The 15,471-nt window shown below is 46.5% G+C and overlaps 1 long non-coding RNA gene across 1 annotated transcript; it reads left to right on the top strand.

The window, feature by feature from the left end:
- Positions 1-207: 207 nt before the first annotated feature.
- LOC132452827 (uncharacterized) lies at positions 208-8,876 on the top strand. Its single transcript, XR_009524522.1, has 5 exons — positions 208-1,529; positions 2,782-2,920; positions 3,295-3,436; positions 3,987-4,071; positions 8,274-8,876. It is a non-coding gene; the product is annotated as an uncharacterized LOC132452827 (long non-coding RNA).
- Positions 8,877-15,471: the final 6,595 nt, after the last annotated feature.

The raw sequence follows: 15,471 nt of genomic DNA, 5'->3' as shown, positions 1-15,471 counted from the left end.
AGCCAGCAGCAATCTCTTCTCTGTAAAAGGACATTTCAGTTACATTTTCATCTTCAAAATGTCCTCTTAAACCTATCAATCCCACGGTGTGTGTGTGTGTGTGTGTGTGTGTGTGTGTGTGTGTGTGTGTGTGTGTGTGTATCTGTGTGTCCGTGTATGTGTGTGTGGTTGTCTACCTCTTTTACGTTTAATTTTGGAGAAATCTGACTTCATGTATTTATTTATTTCTTTCCTGGGCGGAGAAGAGAGTGGCTCCGCCGTCGCCATTCTCCGCCTGTCACGGCTGTCACAGCTGGACGTCGTTTGTGAGTTGATTAAAAAGAGAGGAGTCCGTAGCTAATTAAAAAGCTCCTCTCTTTTAATGCGGGAGTGTTAAGTAAAGGAGCGAGAGGGGATATAAACAGCCTCCTGACAGATCATTCATTTGCACAAACTCCGGGGCTCCCCCGTCGTCTCGCCGACGAGTGTGTGAAGGAAAAGTGTTGATTTGGGGAGGGGGAGGGGAGGAGGAGGAGGGGGAGTGGGAGTGGAGTGCCTGGGTCAAAGGTCACCGTTTGTGTGGAGTGGCTTTTCTTCGCTGTCCCTTTGTTGATAGTGTGTCTGGCACGGGTGGCGTTGCCCTCACGTTTTCATTGTGGTTATTTTCCGCTTCTCGTAAGCCCTATGACTTTCTATCGCATTGAGTCTTGTTGTTCCAGCAGCCCACAGAGAAGATGTCTCGGGCTGGGCTGGAGGGAGGGGAGGCGGTGGTAGTGGTGGTGGAGACACTTTTTCCTGTCCTTACTTCCTCTACCAGGCTAGCAGGGGTAGCAGGTAAAGTATTTAGCGTCAGCCCTGTGTTTATTTTACTCGCTGCTCTCCCCCTGCGCTCTGCTGGTTAGAGCTCCCCCTTGAGGCGGTGGTGGTCGCGCGGAGTGGTTGGAATATACAGAGAGTTATCACGAAGCCACTTCCCTATGGGTTTCGCCGTCTGTCTATCTGTCTGTCTTTTAGAGTCACATGACGCATGGGCAAAAAGAGGAGTGTTGCCTGGAGACCAATCCGTCATTCCAGCATCCCTTTATTGGAGGAGGGACCAAACAATATAGGTTGGCACAATACTGTTCCAGAATATCTCCAGAATATTATGTTTGCCTCTTGTATCAGTAGGGTAGAAAGCAGTTAGCTAGCTAGCTGGGGACCCTTAAGGCTGTTGAACAGAGAAAGTCGTTGTAAAGTTCCTGAAAGAAGTGTGTTGGTAATGGCAGCTTTGGGACATTCGTAAGTGAACCCGGGAAACTCAAGCCTGGAGTCTAGACAACAATATCAAGTTGAAAAGAAATGGGGGGAAACTTACTTAAGTTGTGAAAGTCTCTATCTAGCTCTGTCTGTCTCTATCTAGCTCTTCCTCTGTTTCTCTCTATCCCTATGTTTAGATCCAACAGAAGCTTCGCTAAAAGAAAAAAAGATAGCGGAGAGCGATCATTAGAAACCAGGGTGATTAGGAGTGGGGCACCCATAGTGGCTGGTACCTGGCTTTTCCCGAAAAGGTGAATATGATCCATCTGTTGTTAGCCATGAACTTTGCCATTCAAGTGGTCTGCCTGACAAGCCCAGAGCAGGAAGAAAGGTTGCCGTAGTCAGTATTAAATTCAGAGGCTTTCACGCAAACATTGACCTTTAAAATCCTGCTCATTGTACTAAGGTGCATCTCAGTTAAAAATGATGCCATACACAAGAAAACATGGATCATAAAGTTCTTTCATTGTTTTGTTTTTTTGCCATATCCCCTTGAGATATGCAGCTATCTGCACATAGGTCTGCGTTCTGTTGTTTCTTCCAAAAAGGATAACACAACAGCATTACATCAACAAGAAAGAACACCAAAAATCGAAATCACACCACTACACATTACTAGCTCAGGAAGGCAAACAGACAGATTGTCGTGTCAAGTCATCAGTCTCCCGATCACGGCCACAGAGCAGCGTAAGTCAGGGGAGGAGTGTTTGTACGGGGGGGGGGGGGGGGGGGCTGGGGGTGGATTCAAGTCACCTTGACTTAAATCCACAGTTGCATAAATAAAAGACCCGGGCCTTCCGCGAAACGGCAGTCGCTCAGGGTAAACTCCGGCGGCGGCGGCGGCCTGTGTGGTCATCCAGTTTTACGATCTTAATTCTTTTTGCATATATTGCCAACATAAATACGCTGCGTGGCCACGGGTGGCCGCCGCTCCGTCGAGTGTCGTTAAGAGCGTCGACCGTGGCAACAGGTACTGTAACCACCCCCCCCCCCCCCTCCTCCTTTAGCCACCTATGCCTTTGCTCACTCCACCGGGTCGTATGGTTAGGCAGCAAAACTTGCATGCGGCTCTTTGGAGGAGAGGGTGAATCAGAGAAACGTGTTTGAGTCGACCACTGCTATCAGTGAAGACAAGTGTCTGACTTGAGAATTTAGGATGAGGTTATTTTGTGCAATTTTTGGAATTTTTGGAATGATCCAAGGGTCATAATGACTGCTTTTCAAATTATTATTCCATATGCCATTGTGATGTGGTTTAGTGTTTATTTATTGTGTATCACAAGTTAATACATCTCGAAGTTGCGAATTGTTTTGGAATGAAGAAATGCATGTTTTTGTATAATGTTTTAGACCCCCCAAAATTGCAGAGGAGCTCCGCGCATCTGACCCCCCTCTCATTAAAACAATGAAGAAGACCCTCTCTCCTCACGTGTGTAGATTAATCATAAGCGGCGGTCCAGATCTAGAGGGCCCTCAGTGTGTATGTTCTGTTTATACAAGCAGACTCCTCTGGCGCTGATAGCAGTCAACCAAAGGTTTCACCGGGAGCCCGGTCGTTCCCACCGCCACAACCCATGTGCCGTGTTGCTCTGAGCCAACCCACTTCTGCTCTCAGGTCTTCTGCAAGGCGTCCTTCATCAAGGTAATCCTATCCACACACCGGCTCCTTGGCAATCTCTATCTGAATTAACTTTGAGTCTCTTTGGGAAATGACTGAATGGTTTGCACGGCAGTTTTGTATTGGCTCTGTTGAAGTTGGTTTGTTGTGTTTCATTACCCTCTCTCCCCACTCTCGGACCAGTAAAGGTGTTACCAAATGTGAAGAGTACAAGTTTTCATTATTATTTGAATAATGGATTGCTTTTGAAGTGTCTTTTACTGGTTAACGCATTCACACTACGTTGATTTGGATTACAGGGCCTGGCTAAACCACTAAAGAGTCAAATAGAACACACTAAATCCGGTATAGGATTAAGAATTAAAACAATACAAACCCCTTTGTGTTTTTCCTAAAAGGCTGCGATGGCTCCGCGTGGTCTGATGATGAGATCAGCGCGCAGGGCTGACAGACTGGGGGGTATGGAGGTTCTCCAAGAGAGCCGCACACCAGGAGAGGCAGTCGACTATATCATCATAACCCTTCGGCAACGGCACAGTGGTGAGTGATACAGAAACATGTGCTGCCATTCTTTCCCGCCGAAGGGCCAAGGCTTCGGAAGCCTTTAAACAACCCGCCACGGCGTGATGAATCTGGGCTCCGAACACTAGTCTCATTTGTGTGTGTGGGGGGGGGGGGGGGGGGTGGAGTTTAGGCATCTGCAACAATATTTATCCTCCTTTCCCTGTCCGAGGGTAATGGGTTAGGCAGGATGGATGAGGGCATAGTCTCCGTGCCTTCAGGTGCCTCCAGTGATCTCACGAGAGAGGAGTAACGTACGGGGCGTGCGAGCACAGCCGGCTTATGACGAGCGCGAACGGGAAACGCATCCACTTCCCTCAGCAAACACACACATCATCAGCACGCTTGAACGGTCGGCTATTAGCATAATTAGCCAGCCCTGAACTGAGAAGTTTGTGTGTAACTGGAGGGGTGTTGCGGGCGGGTGGGCGGGGGGTGCTTGGTGTGTGGATAAGGTGGGCAGGGGGTTTGCTGTGCTTCGCTGCCGTGCTTCCACAGCAATTAAACTCTCTCGTCTCATTTCTGGTAGAACAAACATGTGGCGGGATCCGGGAGAAGGCTTCGGGGCGAAAGAAACTTGTGGAGAATACGAAAATATGAAATCCTCGGTGGCAGTAAGTCTTGTCGGATGATGTTTGCTAATTAACCAACAGCCATACTCTTCCTGGGAAAACAAAAACAGTAATAGACAAGGGGTCTTTGTGCCCGGGGCTTATCGGGGGATGTACCCACAAAGCCCTTGGTGGTGGGTCTGGCTGTCTTGTCTTGCATACAGAATACAGCATTAAAATGAGAATAGGAAAATAGAGTAAAGGAAAGTAACAAGAGCCTTTGCAGAGGTCGGTTTCCAATGAAGGACACTTTCTCAGATGTTAATAACCTCTGGATTCATGACTCTTTATTGCGCAAAATGAGCAAGCAATTAGTCTATTTCTCCATCGTTTGATAGTGATTTGCATAACAAAACCCTTTTTATAATCTATTGACACCCCACACTCTTAAGTGAACTTGTGGATTTGGGGTGATGTGACCCTATTATGACGATAGTCGTTTTCTTTCAATCTCTATCTCCATCTCTTAACATTTTTGTGTCTTTCTTTAATGTCTCTGTCGCCTCAAAGTTGTTTATATCACAACCACAATTTTTCTTTCTCTTTTTTTCACACTTGATATCCAGTCATTGATGTCCAATGAAGTGCTTTACAGTTTGCTCAGAGATAGAAACAGAGTCGCTCCATCAGATGGGTTTTTCAGCTGTGAAGATACAAACATCTTCTAAGCCACCCAACGCTAATGCATGTTGACTCATGCCGATCACAAACACTTTATCTGGAACCAATAGTCAATGAAGGGGGCCCATCGGACAGATTATCATCTAAAACTATCAGGGGGGGAAATGTTTCTTTTTGCGCAGTTGTTTCTGGGCCTGAGTTAACGAGGGGACCCATAAAGGAATAAAATGGGAGCATAGACCTTGAGACCGTAAAGCCGGGAAACCACAGTGCAGGATGATGTGCAAAACGGTCATCCCTGCACAGCCAGCGCCACAGATGTAAAAATACAAGTCGTTATTTTTACGGCACTTTTTTATTTTATTGGAAACTCGATTGGTAAGGATATATTGGTGGAGGTGCTGGTCGTGGTCACTTTGTTTTTAAAGTAGGGAACAAAGAGAAGGGGCTGTGCGACAGCTTCGATGATACAGCTTTGATGTCTCGCGTTGGTAGGTTATTTGTTGTGGTTATTCGCGGCACAATAAACCGCCGACGTTGAATATACTGGGAGACTCGAACAGCTGTACAAACAATAAGGAGACGCCGGGATTTGAGCGTGCGTAGTTGGAAAAAAAGGGCGCGCTGATGTCGGCGATGTATCACAGAATGCTTTGGGGGGACGGCGGTGGAGCCTGACGTAAGGAGACGTTTGCGAACATTACATATCTCATATAATACATTTATTTATTTAACAAGTAGCGAGTGTTCTTGGCTGCTCTCAGACATGCCTGTGAGAGGTGGGAGACTCGGGGTATGGATGGCTCTGTGGCTGTTCAGGGTCCCCTGAAAGATGAGCTAACAACAAAACAAAAGCAAACATCAAACGAGAAAACTTTTGGCAGCCCCTCCGGGTCCAAACGAGTGATTATCTAAATAACACACCTCAGCAGGTGGGCCTTTTCTGAGTGCGTAAGGCCAGAGAAGGGCGTACGATACATTTTTGGCAGAGTCCCTGATGGCACTAAAGATATTCCAGAAGATATTCCTGCGAGACAGTCAAAGATCCGTAGCAGAATCTGTGGAGGCAATAATTCCACCGAGACGTGTGGACATTTGATCCGTCAACACAACATCCATTCATATCGTCACATGTTATCCTGCTTGTGGCTCTGCATAGGAGCATAATGACTGTTATAATGATGACACTGTAACGTTTAATATCGTAGGACCCTCAGACACGCGTTTTGTTTTTTAATGAGGAATACAAACATAAATGATAATGATGGTGATAATAATAATAAAAATAGAAAAAGGCAGCTTTGGAGGGGAAGATAATATCGATGCAGCAATAAGTGTGGACGTCACCCTGCGTTCCGGGGTTCTGTTTCCTCGAACCCTCGGATGGGATGTTCACATAAACCCGCTCATGAAAAGCGAATAACATCGCAACCCCATAGATCTATGGCCAAACGTCTCCTAATACGAGGGCAGCGTGCGCATATGTCAGCCCTACGTCTCGCTGTTCAGGAGCTGGGGAGGAGATCTTTAGCGGGCTGCTTTTGTTTTAGTTGTATTTTTTCTACCGGTCATCTTCTCTGACTCACAATTGTATCACCAAAGCGCAAAGACTTTACAAGGAGTTCATTATGGTGTGGGTGTTGGCATACATTCAGGGATGAACACACTGAAAACCAAACACTGAAACACACTGAAAACACAAATCTATAAAGTGAATATATTTGGACCTACACATGTATTCTAATATTGTATAGTTTATCCTGCCACCCACTCGCAGCCCTGTTAATTAAAACAACAAATACACATGAAATGGAGACATTGATGTCCGGAAAGTGTGGAAAAAATAAAAGAAGTTGTCGATTTCCCAGAATTCCAGCCTGGACATGTTTGCGTTGGCTGGGAAGCGCGGTGTCCATTAAGACACAAGAGCCGTCTTTTAAACATGTTAACATCAAAGCCTCCAATAGCCCCCCGTCCCTCGGAGATGTTTACATGACTGCCGGCTGCTCCAGTGTTCCCACTGAGCCCCCCCCCCCCCCCCCCCCCCCAGTACTCACTGGTCCTGTCAAACGCTACACCGCACCACTAGGGTCAGACACCAGCACCATCCCCATGTTTGCAAAGCTTACATTGTCGCACGAAAAACCTAAATACTCCAAAGTCTTTCTACCATAACTACAGCGCTTTGTGGTCGGGGGGTGGGGGGGAAGGGGGGGGGGGGGGGAGCCAACTTCCTCCTGGTTGCTTCCAACTATGTTTCCAGATGTGCCCGGGGTCAGAGGTCAAAGATAAAAGTACCAGGATGTGGCGGAGGCCTAACTAGAGAGCGCGAGTGTGTGTGTGTGTGTGTGTGTGTGTGTGTGTGTGCATTCTTCAGAGGGCCGAGCGAGGGGCTGGGGGGGGGGGGGGGATGGGGGACACACACCCCAGGGTGCCAGGGCGTGTCCACGCTTCACCCCCTCCTCGTTGAATTACCACGACACCCACTTCAAATCCGCGACTCTGGTCATGTTACCCGACGGGCCGCGCCACCCCGCTCACCAACACCACAAAATGTCAGCCGTGTTAAACAAAGCGGCCAATAAACACACACACCCCCCTGTGTGTTATATTCCAGGGCCCGGGCCCCTGTGGCCCCGGCAGACCTCCTGCCCGTTATCGAGCCATTAAAACCCGGCCCATATCTGCTGAACCTCTGTGATTTAAATGACTAGTCAGTAAGGGGCTTGAAGGGTCCCCCGGGTGAGGACCCCAGTGGGAGCAGGGTGTGGCAGTGGAGGGCCGAGAAGGGCCCTGGCGTTCTCTTCCTCCTGTTGGGATTGACTGGTATCTCTTGGCCTGCTCCCCCCCGCCCGCAGGCCCGTGGCAATAGAGACGTCTTGAGGTCTGTTAAGAGTCTATTACCTAAACCATCAGGTCTCCCAGAAATAGGGGGCCAATTTCAACCCTGCACACCCCAAAATAACAAAAAAAAACCTTAACTCTTAATACGATTATTTCCAGTGTGTCAGGGGGCTTAATAAGTGTGGAAATTGGCCTGTCATATGAGACCTAGGAGTAGTGGTAAATTGCGTGATTACATACGCAAAAAGCCGCCGCGTGGGTTATTGTTTCTTTATGTACCGTAATCTGCTAAATGAAAACGGACCGGACAACTTCATTAGAATTCGGGAGCAACATTAATGCGACAGAGACAACTTTATTGTGATGATATGGTAATAATAAGCTTTAGAGGATGTACCAAGATTACACGTCCCCTGAGATGGCTTTTCTAAATTATTAGCAGCCTCTGTGTATTGCCCCGAAAATTGTTTTATTAGCCTCATCCTCTCTGGCAGTCATGGCCAGATGAGGGCCCTGCAAAAACCACAACCCCTGCCTTCTATTTGGTAACAATGCTAAGTAATTGCACTATTCTCACTAAAATACAATGCAGGGTTATTGGAGGTTAAACACACTTCATCAGACAAAAGTTTGATGTTATTTTTGAGGATGAGGCGGTGGGTAAATGTATTTGTTATCGTCACCCAGACGGTGTGTGTATGTGGTGTGCTTGCACTGAAGTGAGCCTGTGCCGCCACTAGATGGCGTCAGATCCCACTGAAGCGCTCGAGGGACCGCGGTCGAAGCAAGACAATAATAACAGGCCGGCAAGAACAGCGAGGCCTCCGCTGATGCGTGAAGACCTCGGAGAGCGATGGGGGCATCGTCACCTTGCCCAGAGACCCCCAGTACAATCTTCCACTGCCCGGGCCGTGTTTACCACAACCGCTACCACCACCACCACCACCACTGCTGCCAATGCACAGTTCATAAATAGAGCGGCACGTGATATACCATGAGACCAGCTTGTTTTATTAAAATGGAAATCATAATCACCACGCTTGCATCCCCCTCTGCCCTTCACCCTGTCTTAAAGGCCAGGCTAATGACCCGCACGCTGCTGATAGCCATACAATTTATCTGTAATATCTTTAGTTTAATGTAATCTGTGAAGGAACCTTGTTATTATCACTAGTTTGATTATTTTTTAATAGTGTAGCCTGTATGGTTAATAATGTTTTCCTGAACTGTCAATAATCGTATTATTGTTATGCCGGTACATTCCGCTGTTCATTTCTACCACACATAATCATGCAGGCTGTATTTATGTATACCATTTTTCTCTTAAATAACTTTTAAAATCATATTGCTTTGATTTGCTTCTGAGCAACACAAGTACCTTCGACATTAACCTTTATTTATTTAGGGTCGAATAAATTGGAAATCTCTGCCAACTCGGGTCATCATCGTCATCATCGTACTTGCAGGTGTATTCTAGAGGTGTGTGTGTGTGTGTGTGGGGGGGGGGGGGGGGGGGGGGGGGTTTGGCCAATGATTTCTAGGATTTGCGGGTAAAAAAGGCTAGACAGCATGACTTGATGTCTGCTACTTTATTACCGCCACGGAGGCTTGTCTCTGCCTCTAATGGAGGGGAAATTATACAGCGAGATACCAGACTAAGGAGCAACTGACACGCTGTCCCTTTCTTCCCTTCTTGATGCCACACGAGGCCTCGGTGTGTTAATGGTGGATAAAAGCGCACATGGTAGAGGGATAAGGGCATTTTGTGCGTTTGAGTGTGATTACCAACATGCTCTCAGAGAAACATTTTAGCTGAAGAAGAGGAGACACTTTGTTCTCTTCGGTGGTTCTTGAGTCTCAGGTCCTATTTTTTGTTATTAAAGTGATTATTTAAAGCTTACATGCCGCTATAGTACACAGCTGAACTCTTAGTTTTTCTAAAGCCCCAGTGTGTGACAACGCCAGGACATGTTCAAGTTCAGGACTTTAATCATCACTTTTTTTCTTTTTCTTTTTGCATGTCCGTCTGTCCTCACAACGTCACTGTAAACCAGTCCTACAGCTGTGTAACTGGTGGATAGGTCTAAGAAAAAGATAACACCATGGACTTGAATCAAAAGTCATTCCTAAATATTTCTCAGTCCTCACTTTTCACTACTTTACACAGCTGCAACTCTTTGTCTCAGCAGTGAAACGTATTATAGTAAAGGAAAATAAGTGCTTATAAGTTTCTCCAAAATATTGTATTATTTCTAGTACTTCACAAGTCCTTATGACCAGAAACTCTTTGATTCAACATGAAAAGGGATTTAGAAAAAACAACCAATAAATCGAATCCCAAGTGCTCATCAAATGTAATTATCTTTTCCCAGGTCAAGTGCTAATTTCATTTTTCTAAAGTTTCTATTATTTCCACGTCCTCAAATGTTGCTATAACCCGAAACTCTTCGTCTCAATAGTGTAACACATAGAGAGCATTAAGGAAAACAAATGTGAACGACAGATGGACTAATTAAAATTTTCTTAAATATTATTATGTTTCTAGGTCCTCCCAATTCACTATAACCTGAAACTCTTTGTCTCGATGGTGTGACATAGAGAGGGCTTTAAGGAAGCCAATGCTCAGGAGTCAACGTGAAGTGTCAACAGATGCTTAATGTTGTGAGCAAAACAAGGCTTGTCTCTCGCGATGGATATCCCTCATGCGAATTGCACCATTTAGCATCTAGCAGTTATCATAGGTAATTGACTTGGTAAAATCCGACGAGTGGTGCTTATGTCATGGTAAACAAGGCGTTGTTGGTTTTTTGGGGGCGGGGGAGTGGGTCTTTGCTTATATTTGGTAAGTGATGAATATTCATAGTTCACACTGGTTTGATTATTTTTTAAACATTCCCTTGAATGTATGTGGGGAGTTTGCTTATATTTGTGTGAGCCATAGTTTGTCAGGGGTAACGTAGACTTTTGAGAAACAGAAAATAGTCCAAGTGTGACTGACATTATTTTAGCAGTTTTAAACTGTGGTAGCAGGTTCATTTAGTACTGCAGTATGGAAGGCCCCCCCCTTTTTGTTAAGCCTCCAATGAATTAACCATTGTTGTCAGAGGGGATCCCATTTAATTTGCCCCCTCTTTCCAACTTCTGACTTCTCTTTCTATGTACTAAAATATTAATACCCCAATATGTCCGCTGCCACAGGCCGTCATCTATCATCATCAGATGTGAATGCGTCCCGTATGTCGCCCAACAATCTCCCCTTTCAGAAGAGCCCTTTGCTTTTTAATCACATGAACACTTATTGGTCTCACACATATTTGTATGATATGCATGTCCTTCTCCATTTTGCGCTCCTCCATCTCCTCGGTTTACCAAGTGACCGTGACTCTTGTGTGTGCTCCTGAATCGAGGGCGGCCAAGGCTGAGCTGATTAAGAAGTTCGCCTTTTGAGCATTAATTCATTCCACACCACTAATTTGTTATATCGGCATTGTTTCATTTTTATTTTACACTTGCCCTCCTGTTTTTCCCTCTTTTCTCTTCGTTGGATGGAGAGGGTGAAGTCACGCTAATTTCCAATTTCCTTTTTGGAAATCTGTTTTTTCTATTTTCCTTTCTTCCTCTCGTCTTACAATATATGATGGATCTGATTAGGGATTCAGGCCAGCCTCTGGTTTTTATGCTTACATTAACTAACACAAAGAGGCCCCCTACAGGTTAAAGTTTAAATGTGGATTAGCAGATAAAGCCAGTCCTGATTAGGTTACTGTGTAGCTTGAAGGAGAGAGAGAGAGAAAGAAAAGGATTATTCTCCACACATTTATTCCCAAACATCTTTTCCCATCTCTCTGCCTGCTCTGTTTTCCCTCTCTCTTTTCTTTTCATCTCTTCATTCTCCCTCTCTCTCACTTCCCAGCATGGATATCTCTTTTGGCGCAAAATCTTTGAACAATTATGCAAATGTTGTCAGGACGATGCACAATACAGTATGGAAATGACTGTGGGAGAAAATGGACTCATTAAGGACAGATGGCACAAGTGCTAAGAGCTATTTGTTATGGACTCCCAAAGACGTTTTTTGACAACGTCAAAACCTGTGAGACGTCAGATATGTCTTTTTTTTATTGTCTGTGGTGCTTTTGGTTGTTGCGCGGAACGCTTTGTTTCCAAGATGTAGTCCTTGATTAGTCCTACGTGTCGGTAGTCGAGCAAATGAGCAACTCTGGAAATGCGAGGCCGAATACGTGAGGGTGGGGGAACATCTCTGCGAGGTGTTGGGTAGCGTGCTCGGTTCTGCGTTCCATCCGCCTTGTGTGGTGGCTGATCTCTACCGCGGTTTGAGGATCACTCATCGCTCAGTTATTTGCCTTTTTGCAGCCGTTTTTCCCAGCACCATTACAAGTGCTATTACACCGTTTGGTACGACTGATCAAAGCCCGCTGAACGTGGGACATGGAGGCAGTGCGCCCTGCGATAACAGTCTGTGGGAAAATTAATAGAGTAAGGGAACTATGATCAAAGGCACCGAAGCCATGCGTCTCTCTATACTGTATGCTGCTTATCTCGTATGCATAGCCCCTCCGCTGACATCACACACGTCAAATGAGCCCATTGTATGAGGGCTGAATTGAAATGCATATCGGGGGGAAAAAAAAAAACAAGAAGCTACACAGAGATTAGAATTTCCATATGTTTAAAGCGGCCGTGAAAAGGCAACGCGGGGCACACAAAGACACCAGCGGGACGCCCTTTTTATACTCTGGCCCGATTTTTTGTGTTGCAATTAACAAATTTGAGATCTTTGAATGTCCTCGGTGTTGTGTCTGGCCCTGGACACGATGGGCCAGAGCCAGGGTGAACCTGGGATTAGGAGCCCAGCCTTAATGGGGAGCACCACCACGGCGTAGAACTATACCACTTAGATGTCCAGTGTGAACGCGGCTTACCGGGGTACCGACTGTGAAACCGCTATGTGGAGGGTAGGGGACTGGAGGTGTGTGTGTGTGTGTGTGTGTGTGTGTGCGGGGAGGGGGCGGTGATCCACTGTTTGTTTAGGTCGACGGCCCTCTGTGGGTCAGCCCCAATTCAACTGGGGCCTCGGCAGCCTTTGATGTCACCACGGTTATTGTGGCCCAATCACTGCCGGTCGGCCTGTTGTCGAGAGAGAGAGAGAGAGAGAGAGAGAGAGAGAGAGAGAGAGAGAGAGACTGCCATTTATTTCTACACTAATTTCCTTTGTGATGGATGGTTCTCTTATTGTGTCATTTGCTGCTTTGAGAAATGCTTCGGAGCAGAAGAAATGACCAGTTTTCTGTATAATACCATCAAGAGCAGAGCTCTCTGTCTCTGAATGGGCTTGTGTGCACATAATGCCATACACAGAGATGAAGGCTGTTTTTCAGTTTTTTGTCAAAGTGGAAACTTACTTGAATGTGTTGGAGTGACGTTTTGAAGTCGGAGTCCTGATGGTAAATGAACCAGTGAAACACAACTCTTTGGCGGTTTTCCAAATGCCATGATGATGTTGACCTCCCAGATTGACCTCTTCTGAATGTTGTTGTTGTTCATATTTATCGAACAGTCACACACTATGCATTGTTTGGTACTTGAAGTCCAGTATCCTTGTTGTTATTGGCTTAAATCGACCATTCTAAGTCTATAAAACCAACCAGGCGAAACTTCTATCAGTATATAAACCACACTAATCAGTGTTAACACTTAAAACCCAAATAATCTTCATGCCCTTACTTTTTTCAAAGGCTTTGTTGCACTGGAAAAAAAATCCTTATGACAATATCAAAATCCACCCTGATTAGAAAATCTAAGACACAAAAAAAACAAAAAAAAATCCACCACAAGAGTGGCCGGTCAAGGGGAAGGGGAAGAAATGGAAAGTATCAAAGGCTTTCATATTTAATGGCTTGTCTTTGTTGCTCTGAGCTGCTCCTTAGTCCACCATTGTGGCAGGACACAGAGGCTTCCAAAAGGGCCAAAGTTTCTTATTAAATTATTTCTGGGTGAGACGAACAGAGGGCCCCTGAACGGCATCATTAAACGTCTTCCAGTGGTAGGAATGCACGCGGGGAAGGCGTCCGTCTGCCAGCGAGATGAAAAGCCGGCCTTTTCCATGCTCCTCCAGAACCTTTAACTCGCCATGAAAAGATATGACATCCACCCCCGGACCACAGAGATGAAGAAGGAGAAGGAGAAGAAGGAGGAGGAGAAAGAAAACACAGAAAAAAACTAAACACACACACAAGGGAGAAATGAACGACACCATTATGGTCTCTAAACATCAATCTTGCTCAGGACTTTGAGGGAAAAAACAATCCATTTTTGTTTGCGTTTCACCAGGCAACAAACAACGCTTAAACATTGTCAATTCCCATTACTCAGAACTCCAGAGCAAGTCGGGAGTTAAACTGTGGCCCTTGTTGCTAGGCAGCCGACTTCCCTTGACATGGTGCTTGGTTTCTCTTTCATCGCTAGACAAGAGGCGAGTGAAAAGGGGAGGTTTAAAAAAGAAAAGTTGCTTAAGGCGCTCGGAGCCGTAGGGATAATTGGAGACTGGGGATTGTGTAGTGGGTCCCTCTTGTGTGTGTGGAAACTTTCAGAGTGGGAGACACACAAAGTCGGATGCAACAAAATTTCAACTCTTGTACACAAACTTGACCCCCGGGGGGGCGACTTTTGCAGCACTCTGGACACACACACACACAAGCAAAGTTCTTGTCTGGGCCAACAGCTCAGAGAGATTCAATGCCGGTGAGGAGAGAGAAAGAGAGAGAGACAGGTGGACATGGGGGAGAACCTAAGAACCACAGAGGTGTTATTGGTTAATCAAGGGACTAATGGTTCTTGTACATTTTAACCAACATTCCTAACATTAAATATACTGGTCAATGAACTGTTTATCTTATTGACCTTTGCTAAAGCTTGGTTCCCTAAAACTGTCCAAAAACCGACAAGACTTTCCATTTTGAACTGCGAGTGTAAATCCCGTTAGCGTATCTCGCCGCGGTCTGCCTTGCTGAAAGTAAACAAGGAGATGGGGGCCTCTATCTCTCTCGCTAATGACCCAGAGTGGAGCCGGAGCCTGTGGAAGTGAACAGCCAGCTTAAGAGGGAAACCAATTAATGCTGGATTAACATTCATGCTTATTTACAGTTGCTATTGTTGTGCCTGCCTCTGCACTCTGACTTCCTCCTTCAGAGAGAGAGAGAGAGAGAGAGAGAGAGAGAGAGAGAGAGAGAGAGAGAGAGAGAGAGAGAGAGAGAGAGAGAGAGAGAGAGAGAGAGAGAGAGAGAGAGAGAGAGAGAGAGAGAGAGAGAGAGAGAGAGAGAGAGAGAGGGGTACGGACAGGGAGAGGGAGAAAGGGGAGAGAGAGAGAGGTAGGGGGGAGGAAAGGGTGGTGGGGACAACCAGCTCAGGGCGTCAGAGAAGGTTCGTGGGGGGGGGGGGGGGTGGTGGTGGGTTGTTTGGACGCGAGAGGTACAGCGAGGTGGCCGCGTCCATTGTGCGGACGGCACCTCTCTCATTATGCCCTCTCAATCAACACTCCTGCGCACAGGAAGCCTCTGTAAAGCCCATCTGCCACGGGCTAATCTAGCGCCGCCGCCGCCGCTCGCGCCCCGGCCCGCCGCCCCTCAGCCGCATTATGCTCACATCCATGGCTGCAGCCGGGGATCAGCCAAAGCCCATTAAAGTAAATAATGGCCAGAAATGACAGGCTTAGCGCGGATTTGAGGAAGGAAGTTGAGGGAGAGAGGGAGAGCGGTGCGCTCTGATTAATAGAGAAAGGCATTCGGGCCAGGGAGGGGGGGGGAGTAAGGGGGTTAAGACTGAAAGAAGGCGTCGGGGAAGGGTGGGGGGGAATATGGAGTGGGGCGGGGCGGCGGCGGGGGGGGGGGGGCTGACCTTAGCCTACCGCAAAGCATTCCT

Source organism: Gadus macrocephalus, chromosome 23, assembly GCF_031168955.1.
Source record: "Gadus macrocephalus chromosome 23, ASM3116895v1".
Taxonomy (NCBI): domain Eukaryota; kingdom Metazoa; phylum Chordata; class Actinopteri; order Gadiformes; family Gadidae; genus Gadus; species Gadus macrocephalus.
The sequence above is the reverse complement of the archived record's forward strand: the minus strand, read 5'-3'. Positions and strand labels throughout refer to the sequence as shown.